This window comes from Lathyrus oleraceus, chromosome 2 (genome assembly GCF_024323335.1).
Source record: "Lathyrus oleraceus cultivar Zhongwan6 chromosome 2, CAAS_Psat_ZW6_1.0, whole genome shotgun sequence".
Taxonomy (NCBI): Eukaryota; Viridiplantae; Streptophyta; class Magnoliopsida; order Fabales; family Fabaceae; genus Lathyrus; species Lathyrus oleraceus.
This window is the reverse complement of record NC_066580.1, coordinates 187,304,434-187,323,525: the sequence shown is the minus strand read 5'-3', so window position 1 is coordinate 187,323,525 and position 19,092 is coordinate 187,304,434. Positions and strand designations below refer to the sequence as shown.

The 19,092-nt window shown below is 35.0% G+C and overlaps 1 long non-coding RNA gene across 2 annotated transcripts; it reads left to right on the top strand.

Annotated features, from left to right (window-relative positions):
• Nucleotides 1-15,118: 15,118 nt before the first annotated feature.
• On the top strand, nt 15,119-17,115 carry LOC127118797 (uncharacterized). Of its 2 annotated transcripts, none has more exons than XR_007802356.1 (4): nt 15,119-15,594; nt 15,753-15,804; nt 15,883-16,495; nt 16,621-17,115. It is a non-coding gene; the product is annotated as an uncharacterized LOC127118797 (long non-coding RNA). The 2 variants fall into 2 exon arrangements; XR_007802354.1 differs by having other exon boundaries at nt 15,694-15,804.
• The last annotated feature ends 1,977 nt before the right edge of the window (nt 17,116-19,092 follow it).

Below are 19,092 nucleotides of genomic sequence, written 5' to 3'. Positions count from 1 at the left end.
TTAAAAAGAACTCATAAAAACTATTTTGTGTCAGTATGCATCAATACATACTCCTATGCATCGATCCATAAAATATGTTGCAAACCACAAAACTCTTTTGTTCAGTATGTATCGATCCATACGAGTCATGTATCGATACATGGACATGCAAAATGCTCTATGGATCGATCCATACGAGCCTTGCATCGATCCATGTTAGTTGAAATGATCTATGTATCAATACATACGAATTTTGTATCGATCCATGCTTACATAAATTCTCTAAAATTCATCAACCTTACAGTATGTATCGATGCATAACTTCATGTATCAATACATAAGTCTGTTTTATCTACTAACAGCTTATGTTTTTCATATATAAGAAGTATTGTGACAGCAGTGCGAACAAACGAATTCTGAGAGGGAAAAACAGTTGAAACACCAATCAAAGGAGTGTGTAGCAGCAATTGTTTTTGAGCAGTTAGAAACCTGAAAGAGACTTCATCTTCTCCATCTTCTCAATCTCTTTTCTTCAAGAAAATCAACACATAATCATTCTTGTTCTTTGGATTAAAGGATCAACGAGATAACGTTCAGTGGTAACGATCAAGGATCTAGCTGAGGTGTTCAGTGGAACGATCAAGGATCTAGCTGAGTTGAAGATTGAAGGGGGTTTCGAGGAAAAACCAATTGGTTTGTCCTTCAAGAACTGGAGTGTTCTTGTGGGTTTGTCAGTCACGTTTGCAGAACAGATTCAGCCGCAGCGTTGCGTTTGGAAATCGGGGGATTTCGCAAACAGGTCGTGGAACCGGTGAATTGTTTGCAATTTCTTGCAAGAAATTCTTGATCGTGCTCAGATCAAGTGGAGGTTTCATACAAGAAGAAGTTCTTGGGATTTAGAATTCTGTCTTTGTATTGTAGCCTTGTATCAACGAATTCGGCATTATTGATAATCACAGTTCTAAATTTCATTTGAAATTGAGAGGGAGACGTACCCACACGCGAGGACGACGTGGGGAACTTCCTTACCAAATCTCTGCGTATCGTATTCTTTCCTTATCTCTCTTTACGTTTTCAACAGTTTCGCAATTTCAGTTAGTGTGTTGTGGCTGTACTTTTTGCGATACAATAGTGCCAAGAAAACTTCTTTAACTAAAATCCACTGTTGTTCATCATTGATCACATACACACCAATTGTTTGACAAAACTGTTAGCTGAGTTTTATTCATTGGAATTAGGATTTAGTGATAAGTGCATTCAATTTGATAAGATTCTAGTGTTAATAATTTCTGTCATTCTAATTCAAATCCAGCAAAAAATTCGCGTGTCCGGTTTTCTAGTAGTGGTTCAGAATAGACGGAAGTCGATTCGGGACTGAAATTTTCCGCTAAGTTTCAATAACTCTGATAAAATTTTAAATCCGTTTATTTTCAAAGAGGTGATCTATTCACCCCCCTCTCGATCACTAGCCACACCGTCTAACAAGTGGTATCAGAGCGCCGGTTCGCTGGTGCTCTGTGGCTGCCTGTAACAGTATGGATTCTGAACCAAAGGGGGCGTATAATAGAGCGCCTATTTTCAACGGTGAAAATTACGGCTATTGGAAAGACTGCATGCGAGTTTATATAAATTCTATTGATAGGCTAGTATGGGCTGCCATTGAAAATGGTCCTTTTCAAATTACTATGACAAATGCGGCTGGCGCCATAGTTCCTAAACCAGAAGCTGATTGGAATGAGAAAGATGAGAAAAAGTGGTCGTGTGATTGGAGAGCTCGAAATATGCTAATTTCAGCACTTGGTGTTGATAAGTATTATCGAGTATCCCATTGCACGACAGCTAAAGAAATGTGGGATGCTTTAGAAGTTGCCCATGAGGGTACTACTGAAGTAAAATAGTCCCGCATTAACACTCTCAATCAAGAATTCGAGCTCTTTCGCATGAAACAAGGAGAATCTATCTCCAACATGCAAAAGAGATTTACTCATCTCACAGATAGGTTGAATGCACTTGGAAAATCTGTTTCCAATGAAATAGCTACTAATAAAGTTCTAAGATGTCTTAGCAGGGAATGGCAACCTAAAGTAACAGCTATTAAGGAAGCCAACGATCTAACGACAGTTACGATTACAACTCTGTTTGGAAAGCTGGAAGAACATCAGCAAGCATTGGAAAGTCTTGAAAAATATGAGAATAAAAGTAAGAAGGAAAAGGAGAAGAAAAGAGACAAAGAGGGAGAGAAGAAGCCAATAGCTCTTGTGGCCTCTAGCTCTAAGTCCTCACGAAAAGAGCAAAGTGACAATGATTCTAGTAGTGACAAAGATTCGGATGATGAGGAAATGGGACTGTTTGTAAGGAGATATAATAGATTCATTCGAAATAATAGAGTCAAGCATTCCGACAAAAACCTCATGAAGTTTCGAAGACAATCTACAGATTCGAAACAGGAAGAGAATAAGAAGAGTAGAGGAACAGGATCTTGTTTTAATTGTGGTAAATCTGGACATTATAAAACAGATTGTCCTATGAAATATAAGGATCAAAGAAAAGCTTCACCAAAAGGGTACAACAAACAAAGAAGAGCTTACATTGCATGGGAAAGGGATAGTGAATCATCAAGCACACAAAGCTCAAGTGATAGTGATGAAACCGCAAATCTGTGCCTTATGGCTCACACCAAAAATCTGTCCTACCACAAGAAGAAAATCAATGACAAAAAGGTAAAACAAGCCTATTATAATAATTTATCTTCTATGTCTTTTTCTGAACTGAAAATAGCTTTTGAAAAACTGCATAACGAAGTTGTAGATGCTTTTAAAAGATTATCTTCCGATAAACAAATTTTTTCATTTCTGGAAGGTAAAGTATACAAAGCTGAAAATGATTTAGAATCGTTAAAAGCGAGTATTGCAGAAAATTCAAAAGATATTGACATTGATAGATGTAGTAAAGTTAGGTATTGTGACGCTTGTCATATTTGGCAAAAAGAGGTAAACACTCTCAAGGTCAAATTAGAAAAAGCGTTACAACCTAAGGTTACTTATGCCGTTGACTCTAGGTTGTTTAAGAAGTCATTAAATCCACCATATGCAAAATACTCTTTTATTCCAAAGGATTTAATGAACAAGAATAAACAAACACATCATCATGGTTTATGTCATTATTGTTGTCGTGTTGGCCATACCATTGAGAAATGCAAGTTTAGGAGATTTCTTGTTCCTAAAGGTATTTATCAATGGAAGCCAAAAGGCAACCATGTTAGCACTTACCCACTTGGACCCAATGAAAATTTGGTACCAACTTCTCTATTTTGATGTTGTAGGATGAGTGTCTTGCTTCCGTAGATAGAAGATGGTTTCTTGACAGCGGTTGCTCAAGGCACATGACCGGTGACATATCGCTTTTCATAGGCTTCAAGGCAAAGAAGAAGGGATATGTTACTTATGGAGACAATAACAAAGGAGCTATACTCGGCAAAGGTAGTGTAGGTAATCCCTCTACCACTACTATTTCTAATGTCCATCTAGTAGAGGGACTTAAACATAATTTGTTAAGCATAAGTCAATTGTGTGACAAGGGCTATAAAGTTTCTTTTACAAAAACTTGCTGCATAATTGAACATGCTGAACAGAACGTTGTGTTTAAGGGTGTAAGAGTAAACAATATCTATATGCTTGATCTTTTTGATGTATCTTTAACAAGTACTAAATGTCTAGTTACCTTGAATGATGATTCTTGGCTTTGGCATAGACGTTTAGCGCATGTTAATTTCGATTTGCTTAATAAGGTTGTATCTAAGGATCTAGTAGTCGGTCTTCCAAATTTTTTTTTTTCAAAAGACCACCTATGTGACGCGTGCCAAATGGGAAAACAAACAAGGGTCTCTTTCAAATCTAAAAATGTAATTTCAACTTCACGACCCCTTGAGCTTCTCCATATGGATCTCTTTGGACCTTCTAGGACAAAGAGCTTAGGTGGAAATTATTATGGTTTTGTAATTGTTGACGACTATTCTAGATTTACTTGGACTATATTCCTTCATAGCAAAGATGAAACTTTTTCTGCTTTTAAGAATTTTGCAAATCTGTCCCCAAACAAAATGAACTCCAAAATAGTTATAATTCGTAGCGATCATGGTGGTGAATTTCAAAACTATCACTTTGATAAGTACTGTGACAAGTATGGTATTGAGCATAACTTTTCAGCTCCTCGAACTCCACAACAAAATGGCGTTGTGGAGCGTAAAAATCGTGTTTTAGAGGAGTTGGCATGAACAATGTTGAATGAGGGTGGACTACCAAAATACTTTTGGGCTGATGCAGTTAGCACAGCTTGTTATGTTTTAAACAGAATCTTAATCCGGCCTATTTTAAATAAAACCCCTTATGAGCTTTTAAAAGGAAGAAAGCCAAACTTGTCACATCTTCACGTGTTCGGTTGTAAATGTTTTGTTTTGAATAATGGTAAGGAAAATATTGGGAAGTTTGATGCGAAAGCGGATGAAGGTATCTTTCTGGGATACGCACAATCAAGTAAAGCATATAGAGTGTATAATAAGCGTTTACTTACTGTTGAAGAATCTGTCCATGTTTCTTTTGATGAGTCTTATCCGAAAAGTGTCGGAAAAGGTATTTCTTTTGATGACGCAGGTGTATCTACAGAAGACATACTCAAGGAAGCTGTTGCGAAAACTGATCAGTCCAGAACAGCTGCCCATGAGAAGGAGGAAGATACTAGTCATGAAGAAGATGAGGAAGAAAGGACAACTGAAGTGAATGACCTTCCACCAGCTTGGAAATCTTCAAAAGACCATCCTATCGACAACATCTTGGGAGATATTTCAAAGGGAGTAATGACTCGTTCTAAGATAAGTAATTTTTGTTCTCACTTCGCTTTTGTTTCCCAGTAGAACCTAAAAATGCCAAAGAGGCCTTGATTGATGAATTTTGGCTAATGGCCATGCAAGAAGAGCTTAATCAATTCAAAAGAAATGACGTTTGGGAACTTGTCCCTCGTCCGCGAGATCATCATATCATAGGCACTAAATGGGTTTTTAGAAATAAGCTTGATGAAAACGGAGTGATAACTAGGAACAAGGCACGTTTAGTAGCACAAGGGTATAATCAAGAGGAGGGCATAGACTATGAGGAAACTTATGCTCCCGTTGCTCGCCTTGAAGCTATACGTCTTTTGCTTGCCTATGCGTGTTCTAACAATTTTAAGCTTTACCAAATGGACGTAAAGAGTGCTTTCCTAAATGGTGTCATAAATGAAGAGGTATATGTCTCACAACCTCCTGGTTTTGAGAATGCTGAAAATTCAGATTATGTTTACAAATTAAAAAGAGCTTTGTATGGTCTTAAACAAGCCCCTCGGGTTTGGTATGAAAGGCTTAGCAAATTTCTAATTGATCATGGATATTCAAGAGGTAAAGTGGATAATACTCTCTTTATTAAACATAAGGGAAAACACATCCTTTTAGTTCAAGTTTATGTAGACGATATAATTTTTGGTTCAACTAACATACACTTGGTCGAAGAATTTTCTAAGGTTATGGAGGGTGAATTTGAGATGAGTCTCATGGGGGAACTGAATTACTTCCTAGGACTGCAGATAAAGCAACTTGATGAGGGTACAGCAGTATGTCAAACAAAATACTGCAGAGAACTACTCAAGCTCTTTGGAATGAATGACTCAAAACCAATTGACACCCCTATGCCTACCAACGGAAATCTAGATAAGGATGAGCATGGTAAGTGCGTCGATGTCAAAAAATTCAGAGGTATGATTGGATCTCTTCTGTATCTTTCTGCTTCTAGACCTGACATCATGTTTAGTGTTTGTATGTGTGCACGATATCAATCAAATCCTAAGGAATCACACCTTAAAGTTGTTAAGCGCATATTTAGATATCTTCATGGAACACCTAAATATGGGCTTTGGTATTCCAAAGGAAGTGATTGTAGCTTAGTAGGTTACTCCAATTCTGATTTTGCTGGCTGCAAATCAGATAGGAAAAGCACGAGTGGTACATGTCACCTGTTTTCAAACTCCTTGGTAAGTTGGCATAGCAAAAAGCAGGTATCTGTGGCTTTGTCAACTGCAGAGGCTGAATATGTTGCAGCCGGTAGTTGTTGCACTCAGATTTTGTGGCTAAAGCAACAACTACAAGACTTTAACATTCAACTCAAACGTATTCCAATAAAATGTGACAACACTAGTGCCATAAACCTTACTAAAAACCCTGTTTTACACTCACGCACTAAACACATAGAGATTAGACATCACTTTCTTCGTGACCATGTTGAGAAAGAAGACGTTGTATTTGAGCATGTTGATTCCAAAAATCAGCTTGCTGATATATTCACTAAACCTTTGGCAACGGAACCGTTCTTTAACATTCGTCGTGAATTAGGGATCTTAGATCTTTCTCAATTGATGTCTTAAGCATGTTTGTTCTTATTTATATTATGCCTCACCTTGGTTCATGAGATTTGTTTTAGATGTCATTTATACATCACAAGATTACGTCATCAGAGGTAATATCACTCCTTTCTATAATTCTTTTACAACTATGTGATTGTGTATGTTAGAACAAAAGTTCTTACTCTCATTGATGTAAATTTCTTTGCATATATTGTTTGAACATTAAAAATCTGATTTATGAATCATACTTGGGCATAACTATCATGACATACTTCATAATGCATATCCATACTGCATAAAAATTCATTAAAATCTGGTTTGGCATCAGTATGTATCGATCCAAACATGTATGCATCGATTCATATCTTCTACATTTCAAATTTGTCAAAACTGGTTAAGGATGTATCGATCCATCCGTCGTTTGTATCGATACATAGACCCTTTAAAAACAAAAATGCATGATATGGATCGATCCATGGCCATATGCATCGACACATACTGACTGCTATTTGGATTAAATGCATTTTTTTTCTCATGGATCGACACATCAGCCACTCTTATCACATCCTATCTCAAGACTTCATATCAGCAGTCCCCATACCTCCCAAAACCAGCGGCTAACCCTAATTTTCCTCATCATCACTCTCTCTAAAACCCTAAATTCATTCCACTTTCCCTCAACCTTTCATCATCATGCCTCCACGAACCATTCCAGCTAGAGCAAAGGGAAAAGGAAAGGAAAGGAACCGGTTGGTACTCCTCAGCAGCTACCAGACATTCCTCCAAATGCCTTAGACTTGCTTCATCCTGCAATTGCTACTGAGTTTGAGGATTCCTTCAAGACAAGGTTAGTTATGAAACCCCATATCTTTGATAAACATGATGCTATTCATCTGCATCTCAATGATGTGGTTGAACTCCTAAATGCACAAAGACTTGGGTCATTTTTGTCTACAAAGGATGAGTATCATGAGGATTTTATCCGTGCATTTTATGCTGGCTTACAATCTGGTAGAGGATATATGTTTAAGTGTTCTATCGGTGTCAGAACATATACTTTTGAAGCTGCTGATTGGGAAACAGTGTTTCAAATTCCGCTTCCGTCGCTTAATTTCAAGTCCTGGCATGACCTGCATTTTGATACTGAATTTAACATGAAGGAGTTTACTCCATCTATCTTGAAACTGGACAGACCGCTGAGTGAAGATGAACACGTCACGTCTGGCATGATTAAGAAAACTCCGCGTATTCTTCATTGGATTATCTCGCACATTCTGCGTCCAGCAAACAGTGGACATTCTCGGTTAGACAGGGCAAGCATACATCTCCTGTATATTCTGTAAAATAAGGTTCCCTTGAATTGGGCTAATTACTTTGTGAAACGTCTATTTTTCGTGCGTAACAGCTCCAAGAATGTCGCTCTTGGTTATGCTTCTCAAATAATGAAAATTCTTAAGTTTTGGAAAGTTGCAATCCCTCTAGTTCCTCTCATATCTCCATCTGCTGCTCAAGAGTTTGACTCTTCCACTTTATCTCATATGGGATATCGGTGGGACAAGGACCGTAAATGTTTCTACTTCTTTGAAAGGAAATCCAAAACAAGGATCTATAATTTTGATGTGCCTTCTGAACGAATCCATGTTGTTGAAGACCAACCTGATGAAGAAATGCATGATGCGCAAGAAGCAGATGTGCCTCCAGCTGAGGACAATGCTGGTTGGGGTGATTGGGTGCCACAAAGGTGGTCTCCAACCAACTATGTATCTGAACCTACGGTTCCTCCGTTCTCCGACGGTGCTTCATCTTCAACACCTAATGCGCACCTCACTCAAATGCTTCAACAAATGGAGCTTGCCAACAAGGAACGTCATGACGAGGCACGGTCTTGGCATGTACAACAAAATGAGTGGCATAAGGAGCATCGTGAGTGGCATGATGAGCATACACGGATGTACCATAACCAACACTCTTGGCACCAAGACTTGGTTAAGTGGCACCAAGTCTTCTACAATGAAATGTCTGGCTTTATGGACGACTGCCGTGCCGATCTTGGTATTATGGACAGATTTAGAAGTGTTGAAGTTCAGGACCGGTTTAGGCACTACTCCTTCATGGGCCAAAATCCAGACACAATGCCTCCTCCTCCGCCTCCGCCAAGCTTCAGAGATCCTGATAGAGATGATGAAGAGTCCTGTGGTGGCTACAATCCACATTAAACCATCATCATTTCATTTCACTGCATTTCATTTCATGTTGCTCAAGTTTTTTTTAATTGTTGCACAATATATGGTTCAGCTTATGTAATTCTTAAACACGTTTTACTACTTAAATGCTTATCACTTTCTGTTTACTTCTGATGTTATTGCCCTTATTTGTCATTCTTTGTGAGTGATTCTTTACTTTTAAGCTTCCTTCTTTGTGATTGTTAGCTTCTTTATCATTTGTTGCCATGTCCTGCTACAACATGTTGCCTTGATAAACCTGTTTCTTCTTCTTTTTGATGTTGACAAAGGGGGAGAAATGCAGATATGTTGACAGATATGCACAAACTCAGGGGGAGTATCAGACATCTTGCCAAAAATTTGCCATCATCAAAAAGGGGGAGTTTGTGAGCAAATTCTTTACTTTGAATAAATTTTGAATGATAGCAAATTGTGTGATCATCATCCAATTGTTGGCTGTGCATTATTTTACATGATTCATTTGTGTTTTTATCCCATACTATTGTTTCATGACTGTACATAAAGATCCACATTGATACATCTCTTAAAAAGAACTCATAAAAAATATTTTGTGTCAGTATGCATCAATACATACTCCTATGCATCGATCCATAAAATATGTTGCAAACCACAAAACTCTTTAGTTCAGTATGTATCGATCCATACGAGTCATGTATCGATACATGGACAGGCAAAATGCTCTATGGATCGATCCATACGAGCCTTGCATCGATCCATGTTAGTTGAAATGATCTATGTATCAATACATACGAATTTTGTATCGATCCATGCTTACATAAATTCTCTAAAATTCATCAACCTTACAGTATGTATCGATGCATAACTTCATGTATCAATACATAAGTCTGTTTTATCTACTAACAACTTATGTTTTTCATATATAAGAAGTATTGTGACAGCAGTGCGAACAAACGAATTCTGAGAGGGAAAAACAGTTGAAATACCAATCAAAGGAGTGTGTAGCAGCAATTGTTTTTGAACAGTTAGAAATCTGAAAGAGACTTCATCTTCTCCATCTTCTCAATCTCTTTTCTTCAAGAACATCAACACATAATCATTCTTGTTCTTTGGATTAAAGGATCAACGAGATAACGTTCAGTGGTAACGATCAAGGATCTAGATGAGGTGTTCAGTGGAACGATCAAGGATCTAGCTGAGTTGAAGATTGAAGGGGGTTTCGAGGAAAAACCAATTGGTTTGTCCTTCAAGAACTGGAGTGTTCTTGCGGGTTTGTCAGTCACGTTTGTAGAACAGATTCAGCCGCAGCGTTGCGTTTGGAAATCGGGGGATTTCGCAAACAGGTCGTGGAACCGGTGAATTGTTTGCAATTTCTTGCAGGAAATTCTTGATCGTGCTCAGATCAAGTGGAGGTTTCATACAAGAAGAAGTTCTTGGGATTTAGAATTCTGTCTTTGTATTGTAGCCTTGTATCAACGAATTCGACATTATTGATAATCACAGTTCTCAATTTCATTTGAAATTGAGAGGGAGACGTACCCACACGCGAGGACGACGTGGGGAACTTCCTTACCAAATCTCTGCGTATCGTATTCTTTCCTTATCTCTCTTTACGTTTTCAACAGTTTCGCAATTTCAGTTAGTGTGTTGTGGCTGTACTTTTTGCGATACAATAGTGCCAAGAAAACTTCTTTAACTAAAATCCACTGTTGTTCATCATTGATCACATACACACCAATTGTTTGACAAAACTGTTAGCTGAGTTTTATTCATTGGAATTAGGATTTAGTGATAAGTGCATTCAATTTGATAAGATTCTAGTGTTAATAATTTCTGTCATTCTAATTCAAATCCAATAATAAATTCGCGTGTTCTATTTTCAAGTAGCGGTTCAGAATAGACGGAAGTCGATTCGGGACTGAAATTTTCCGCTAAGTTTCAATAACTCTGATAAAATTTTAAATCCGTTTATTTTCAAAGAGGTGATCTATTCACCCCCCCTCTCGATCACTAGCCACACCGTCTAACATCCCAGAGTCATGGACCATAATCGTATCAACACCATGCAACAAGCTAGCCGCTTTATGATAAGAGTGACGAAAGGTCTCTTCTGAGCGGGGTTTTCATGTTGGGTGCAACAAGGAGAGGCCCTTGGAGTCCATCATTACGCAACCACCAAAGCAGGAACTGGTTCTAAGAGGGGCTCCTAGAGTCATGGACCCTTCATGAATCAACGTTATGCAACAGGCTAGCTGTCTTATAACGAGATCTACAAACAGGTCTACTCTAGGGGAGTCTTCATGCTAGACACGCAAGGAGTGGCCCTTGGGGACTAACACTACACAACTTCCAATTCTAACTTATGTGTTCTCCCTTCTTTTTCCAAAGCTCGGGTGTAGAGCTTTATTCATGATATCAAAATCCCAACACCCACACATAGATATATATATATATACATATAAAAATGAGATAAAACAGAGATAAAGAAAGCATATAACAAAGGAAGAAAAATAAACAAACAAAGCTAACACACATACAAAAACTTAACTAAACTAGGGTTGACTCACTTAGGGATGTTCTTGTCCCCAACAGAGTCGCCATCTGTCGCACCTCGAAAAACGGGGATACGACTTTAAGTGAAGCGCGATTGCACGCTCGCAATGATGGACTAAACAGAGCGCCACCGAACTTTATTTATTCCTAAAAAGAAAAGGGGAAATATCGATAAAACCCAAGACAAAACGACAATGATTATGGTCGTCGCAACCAATATCAGGGTTCGGGAGTCGGTTACGCAAGGGGAAGGTATTAGCACCCCTCACGTCCGTTGTATTCAACGGGAACCGTTTAGTTAGTTTCGTTTTGAATGTTAGCTTATGTTAGTCTTCTCAAGTTATTATGCGGGAAAGAAAGAAAAGGGTAAGAGAAGAATGTTTTTTGATTTTTAACGAAGGACCTATCCTAAGTTTTTTATTAGTGGGCCTGACAAGATTTACAAATCCTGCTCCTATGTATCTCAAAAGAGAAATCAAAGCTTACGTAGTTTTGGGTAGAAAAATGTTTGTTTGTTGGTCGATTTTAGCGAAAGCTATACTGTATTAATCGACGAGAACATTGTTTTACCCAAAACAGATGAGGAGTGAACATACACCACACATCGAACGGATTTATAAATCTACATTCGGAAAAGCGTCACTTATCTCGACTCAACAATCGTGGCCGAAACATTGTTTTGCATTACCTTAAGACAATATGTCTTTCGTTTATGAAAAAGGTTTTTGATTAATCGCACGGCAGCGAGAAAAAGTTTGACTGGTTGGATGTATTTATAGTGATAACGAGAACTTGGATGAGCGAGATATCCATCTCGAATCCTAGTCCTAGGAGTGCACGGTATACACCATGTTCCATTTCCATCTTTATTGAAAAAGTGTTTAATAAAGATTAAGTGTTTTGAATTTGATTGAGAAAGGGGTTTGAAGAAACCGCATTGACAATTTTAGACGATGGCGAGAGCTAAGATAAGCAAGGCATCCACCTTGAATCTTAATCTCAGGAGTGCACGGTATACACCATGTTCCATTTCCATCTTTATTGAAAAGGTGTTGAATAAGGATTAAGTATATATTTTGAGTTTGGAAAACGAATATTTGATGAGAACGAGACATGAGCCCTAAAATAAAAAATTCAGGGTTCCACTGGAATGCTAGATTCCAATGGTCCTTTTCTTTTGAGTTATTCAAAAAAATGTTTTAATATTTTAACTTAAATAGTAAAGCGTTTTAATTGGGATAAGAAACAAATTAATCAGATTAAAATATATAACTTGGGGTAGGATCAAAGTTTAAGAAAGTAGTCATAAGTATTTTATTCTATTAATTAGTCAACATCATTACTAGATATTTATTTAATTATTTATTCATAACATTCTAACAATAATAAATAAAACTACAAAGAAAATGATATTATTTGGAAAAATAATAATTCTATATATATTCAATCATTTAGAGAAAATAGCAACAAATAAAGTTGGAGAAAAATAAAATTATATTCTTTTTATTTCTAATAAGATAAAGTGAGAAAATAAGAACAACTTAATATTAGACACATGCATATTTTTTTTTTAAAAGTATGATAATAAAAAAATTAAATAATTTTTGTTCTCTTTAAAATTTAACTAAAATAATAGCCAAAGAAATTAAACATAACTTTTTTTATTTTATTTTTTCTAACATAATCTAAACATAAGCATAACTAAATTAACATTTTTTAATATTTCTTATAACATAATTTTAAATTATAATGAAAATAAATAAATTAACTATTTTAAAAAAATAAAAATTCTTATAACACAATCTAAAAATAATAATCAAAATAACTAAAATAATTTTTTTTATATTTCTTATAACAATCTAAAATAATGATGAAAACAACTAAATTAATCTTTTTAATAATTTTTATAACATGATCTAAAACTAATGATGAAAATAACTAAATTAATTTTTTAATGATTTTTATAACATGATCTCAAACTAATGATGAAAATAACTAAATTAATTTTTTAATGATTTTTATAACATGATCTCAAACTAAAATAAAATAAATGGGAAACTTATTATTTTTGGAATTTTATGATATGATCTAAAATTAAAGAGAAATAAATGGTACGTTTTCTGGAGTTTCTACTAGATGATCTAAAATTAAAAGAAAATAAATGGTATGCTCTTTTTGGAATATTTTTATGACATAATCTAAAATGAAAAATAAAATAAATGGTAAACTCTTTTTTTGCAAATTTCATGATATAATCTAAAATTAAAAGTAAAATAAATGGTAAACTTTTTTTTGGAAATTTTATGATATAATCTAAAATTAAAAGAAAATAAATGGTAAACCTCTTTTTTGAAATATTTCATGATATAATCTAAAATTAAAAGAAAAATAAATGGTAAACTCTTTTTTTGGAAATTTTATGATATAATCTAAAATTAAAAGAAAATAAATGGTAAACCTCTTTTTTGAAATATTTCATGATAAAATCTAAAATTAAAAGTAAAATAAATGGTAAACTCTTTTTTGAAATATTTCATGATATTATCTAAAATTAAAAGTAAAATAAATGTTAAACTTGATTTATTTTTTATTTTTATGACATAATCTAATAATAATAATGAAAATAACTAAATTAACTTTTTAAATATTTTATAACATAATCTAAAATACAAAATAATAAATAGAAAACTCTTTTTGTAATTTTTATTAATATGACTTATATGTATTTATCTATTTATTTTCATTTTAAAAAAATAACAAAAGAATAAGTTGATTTAAATGTTTTAAGAAACAAAGAAAATAAAGTAAACGGTTAATCGAAAATGCAAGGCTTATGACCGAGTATTCGAGGGTTCCCATCGGAATGCAAGATTCGAATGGTCCTTTTTCATTCAAATTAAAGAAAATTATTTGATGGGCAACGAACGTTTGATAAGAATCAATTGTTCAAAGAGTTGCGCCAGAATGCTTGATCCCAACGGTCCTTATTTTTCCCAAGTTGATTTAAATGTTTTGAGAGCGAAAGAAAAGAATGAATGACTATTCCAAGATGCGTGCTTCGGGAACAAACTCGTTCGAGGGTTCTACTGGAATGCTAGATTCCAACGGTCCTCTTCTTTCGTGTTTGTTTAGAAAAAATATTTTAATATTATGTTTGATTTGTGAAATGGTCGAAAACAAATTCTATTTATTTTGAAATGGATTTTGAAATTTAAACAAAAATGAGAAATGTTAGTATGATTATTTACACGGGAGGGTATGCACATACACTATGTAGTTAACCGACTTAACACAAATGAAATCGATTAAATAATTAATCATGTAAATCACTTAGAAATTAAAAAAACAATTAATTAAATAGAATCTAATTAAAAAAATCAAATAAAAATTGAATCAATTAATTAAGAAAATAATAATAATAATAATAATAATAATAATAATAATAATAATAAGAAAAAGAAAAAGGGTGCCTAAATTACTCCAGTAACTAGACCCAATTCAAAAACTTATATATTAAATGATAAATATATAAATAAAAATAAACTAAATGAATAAAATAAAAGAAAAGAAATAAAAGAAATAAATTAAAATTAAAAATTCAAGTGAGTAACTTCTCACTCCACGAATGCTACTAGTGCATCTTAAATGCAAACTTAATAGTTACAAAAAATATTTGACTTTCTCCTCAAAAAAACACATTAAATTAACAATTAATTGAAAATAAATCCAAGAAAATAGCAACCGATACAACCATCCTTCTCTCTCTTTTTTTGTCCTCATTTTAACATATAAAGAGGTAAAATTACTTAATTAATAATTATTATTAAAGAAAACTTAATTAATAATGTCCAAATAGATCTTGACCTTTTCAAACTTAATGTGTCTGACTAAGAAATGGATAAGTACTAATCATTAAAAAAAATCATAAATAAAATATTAAAATAAATTGGGAATCAAATATTTTGAGAAAAAAACGTTCTCATCCTCTCTCCCTAATTATTGTCTTCTTCCTCTCTCAAACCCGTGCCTCTCAGACTTTTATCATCTCTCAATCTCGCTCACGATACACTACTCCCAATTCTCACTCTAAACACGAAAGCCATGGTTTTAAAGAGAATCAAGCAAGAAGGCTCACCTTCGGCGGTGATTCGGCGACGATGAAGAGTTCGTATCTTCCTCCCTTCGCTAGGTTTTTTCACGTCGTCGCCTGAAGATTAGGGTTTCTGTGGTTAGGATTTTCGTTCGGACAAATTTAGGGTTTTTTTCCGCCTCCAAGATTTAAGGTTTTTTCTGCCTTTTCGCCTCCGCTTCGCCCCTCTTTATATTCACTACCTTAGGGTTTCAAATAGGTCTATGGAGACCAAAAGGGGTTTCTGCGAAATCCCTTTAGGGTTGTCAGATTTTGGTCTGCCTCTTTGATGTTTGTTCTGGAATGGTAACGTGAACCTACCCTTTCTCGCTCTATTTCGTCTTGATTCTCTTTTGGGTATTTTTTTAATTTTAACGCTTTACCAATTACTTTGTTTTACTGCAGTGAAAATTTAGTGGAAGCATGAGTAACTTCGGTTTGTATTGTGATGTGTTCTACCGCAGGTTTGTTGTATTGCTGCAGAATGGATGGAGAATGATGGTGCAGGTTCTGCAGGTTTGGCAATGTCAAATTAGGCTAATTATTTGGTATGTTGCATGTTCATGATCATGGCCTTGTTTCATGTTGATGTAGGATATTGACAGCATGATGCATTACATGAGTGTGGTGTGAGGTTACTGTCATGGTTGTTTTAATGGAGGGTTGAGGACGGGTTAGAAGATGTTGAGAAGATGAATTGAAGGAGAGGTTGGAGACGGTTATCGGTTGTAGATTCAGTTAGAGTCGGCGATTTTATGAGTTAGCTTAGCAATTGGAGGAATTGTTTGTTAGACCGTTATTGGAACTCCGTTGAATTTCGTGGTTCCAGAAGTTCATTGAGCTGTTATGAGTTTTTATGGTCGATAACTATTAACTGATTTCCCTTCTTTTCTTTAGGTTCTAAAAAAATCATGAGCCACAAGTGGAGCACCCCTTCCAGGTTTCCGTTATACACCTGCACTCTTATGCCTCTGGTTTGCTGAAACTGAGCATTAAAAGGCTCAGTTGTGAAGCTTGAGAAATGTCTTGCAACTAAGTTCATATTTTGTTATTGTCTGCGGCGGTCAGCGAGAGATTCCGATGCAGTTTTTGTGGTTAGGTGGTTTAGGTACGACTCTGATGGTGATGGATGTGTTTGGTGACTGATAATGCGAAAGGAAAATGTATTGGATATGTGGTAATTTGGTATGTAGTATGAAATTGTAAGGTAATGTTCGAAATTGTGCCTGAAATTGGGCTTGAAATTGTTCAGGTTTTAGATACTGATTGTGTAATAGGATTGTGTATAGATGGAATTAGAAATGATTGTAATTTTGAACATATTTGTTTCAGGAATGAATAGGAAGTTTGAAGGTTATTGGTTAGCTTGGGAATTTCGGCTTGGATGCGGCTACGAAGCGCATTGGATGGCAGGGCTGTTTTGGAATTCTTATGGAGTGCTATGGCCTTGATAATGTTGATTCGCTACTGTTAGAAAAATCATATGTAATGGATTGGGATATATCGAATGTATTGAAATGGTTGGGTAGTGACTATTGTAATTTGGTTAGATAATATGTAATTGAAAGCGAGTGAAAATTTGAATGGTTTATGTAATATGGTATGGAATCAAATTACAGGAAGTTTGGGGAAAATGAAATTGAATGGACAAAGAGCTCCATGAATTTGAATGGTTTATGTAATATGGGTGAAATTGTTTGTAACTTTGGAATTGAGTGGTTGTATATTGGTATTGGTTTAGAAATGAACATGTAATTAGGTTTTGGTTGTAATTTGAACTTGATTGAAGTGATTGTAAAGAATAAGAAATGGTTGTAACTTGGTTTATGGAAATGGATATTTGGTTATAAAAATGGATATGGATTTTAGAAATAATCCAAGACTCATCTAAATGTCAATTTAAAATCAAAAAACCAATAAAACCAATTGAAATCAAATTAATCTATAATTTGTTAAAATTAATTTGATATCAATTCTAACATTTATTTGAAAATTAAAATTAATAAAAGTTTGAATCATTAGTAAAAAAACAATTAAGATTAAATTGAAATTTGAAATTAGACTTAATTTGAAATTAAAATCAAATTGAAAATTAAAAAGTCAAATAACTTAAATTATAATCCATGTTGTAATTAAAAGCACCATGATAGAAAAGGCTTAGATAATGACCAACGTTTATCAAAATCGAGACAATATGGATTTGGGAATGGACGGTTGACTTTTGTCAACTAATTGACCAGAAAGTCAACTATTGACCTTAGACGTGAATTAGGGTTTACATTAAAATGAATGCATGACGCATACTGGATGAATGCAAATGGATCTAAAATCGGGGTATGACAGTTGCCCCTATTTAAGTATCTTCAACTAGAGAATATGAAGCAGGATACTCTTCATATGATCATAGTGGGAGATAGTTAAATACTAAGAAGATCCGGATTTTGATCCTGAATCCCTATGACGTGATATGATATGATATGCGCTGATGCAAGATTCTCTTTTTTGTAATTTTTATCTGCTAGGGATATGGTGAACCCTTAATAGGAGATGCTACTAGACAGACCAACCCGTGGGGAATGCTGATGGTCCACAGGGAGACAGATAAATGGTAAAAAAAACAACTCGCAGGGGAAAATAATCCTGCTGGAGAGTCAGACACACACCGGGGGAGTACTCAAAGTGAAATTTGATAAACGATACTTAAAATACAAGAGATTTCGGTAGTAAGTTCACATATGACTTACTAAACCCGAATATGAAAATTTCTACAACAGGTTCATATATGACCTGATAACACTGAAACAATCATAGAGAAAGACTCTTCAAAACAGCTTCATATATGACTTGATAATACTAGAATAAAGCTCAACGACAGGTTCATATATGACCTGACAATGCTGGGGAATATCAAGAACTTGCTAATACTGGAATAAAGCTCAACAACAGGTTGATATATGACCTGACAATGCTGAAACAATCATAGAGAAAGATTCTTCAAAACAGGTTCATATATGACCTGATACTGAAATAAAGCTCAACAACAGGTTCATATATGACCTGACAATGCTCAACAACAGGTTCATATATGACCTGAATAAAGCTCAACAACAGGTTCACATATGACCTGACAATGCTGGGGAATATCAAGAACTTGGTACTACTGGAATAAAGCTCAACAACAGGTTCAAATATGACCTGACTAAAGCTCAACAACAGGTTCATATATGACCTGACAATGGAATAAAGTTCAACAACACGTTCATATATGACCTGAATAGCACTGAATAACAGGTTCATATATGACCTGATAATGGAATAAAGTTCAACAACAAATTCATATATGACCTGAATAGCACTGAACAACAGGTTCATATATGACCTGATAATGGAATAAAGTTCAACAACAGGTTCATATATGACCTGAATAGCACTGAACAACAGGTTCATATATGACCTGATAATGGAATAAAGTTCAACAACAGGTTCATATATGACCTGAATAGCACTGAACAACAGGTTCATATATGACCTGATAATGGAATAAAGTTCAACAACAGGTTCATATATGACCTGAATAGAACTGAACAACAAGTTCATCTATGACCTGACAATGCTCAACAACAATTGGAATCTTAATCGTAAGTAATGGATTATAACCAACTTTTAACGGATTTTGCCAACAACAATTGGACTTGAAAATGACTGCGAAAACCGGATGTTGGTTTAAGGGCACCAAATACAAACTGGAATTAGAGGTCAAAGGGTATAGGATCAACAACAAGACCTGGGTCAATGAAAAATGAG